The sequence below is a fragment of the Pteropus vampyrus genome, unplaced genomic scaffold (genome assembly GCF_000151845.1).
Source record: "Pteropus vampyrus isolate Shadow unplaced genomic scaffold, Pvam_2.0 Scaffold802, whole genome shotgun sequence".
Lineage (NCBI taxonomy): Eukaryota > Metazoa > Chordata > Mammalia > Chiroptera > Pteropodidae > Pteropus > Pteropus vampyrus.
The window spans coordinates 9855-10496 of record NW_011889583.1 but is presented as its reverse complement, the minus strand read 5'-3'; positions in this window follow the sequence as shown (position 1 = coordinate 10496).

Sequence of the window (642 nt, the reverse complement as noted above, 5' to 3'; positions counted from 1 at the left end):
TCATAAACATTATTTATTTAGCAATCCACCTGTCTATTTGGTATGGGTTAGGAGGCTGGATCTTATTTGTGTTGAAATCTATCTGGTATATAGCAGTTGCTTCTGAACTGGACCTGCTCAGTGTTGGGCAGAAGAACAATTCTGATCTAAAAATGGAAATGTACCTGTTAGAGGGATCCTCAAGAGAGAGGTCTCTCTTTACCCAGCACTGCAGAATATCCACCCGATGGAACCGATTTCTAGTTTTAACACAGTTCTTGAACTTTTGTTATTTGTTCTATGTGGGGATAAAAACTTCCTAGGTAGAGGAAATAAGGATCTTTCAGATGGGTGACATGCAAAATGAGGCTATTTTGCAGCAATCCTTATACTTTTTGTCCTACTTTGTTTCTCTCCTACTTGGAAGCCTCCTGAATTTCCTTAGAAGTCTAAGGCTTTGATCTCAGATTTCACAGGTCTTCAGCAACATCCTTTTGCTTCTCGCACAATTCTATTTGTTTAGGCACTCTAATACAGTGTGAATAATGATTTTATGCTGAAAACAAGTTGATATTGTAAAAGATTGAATAACTCAGATTTTGGAAAATGTGACACTATGAAAATATTTTATTGACATTTTATAGATGCCATAGAGTAGCACAA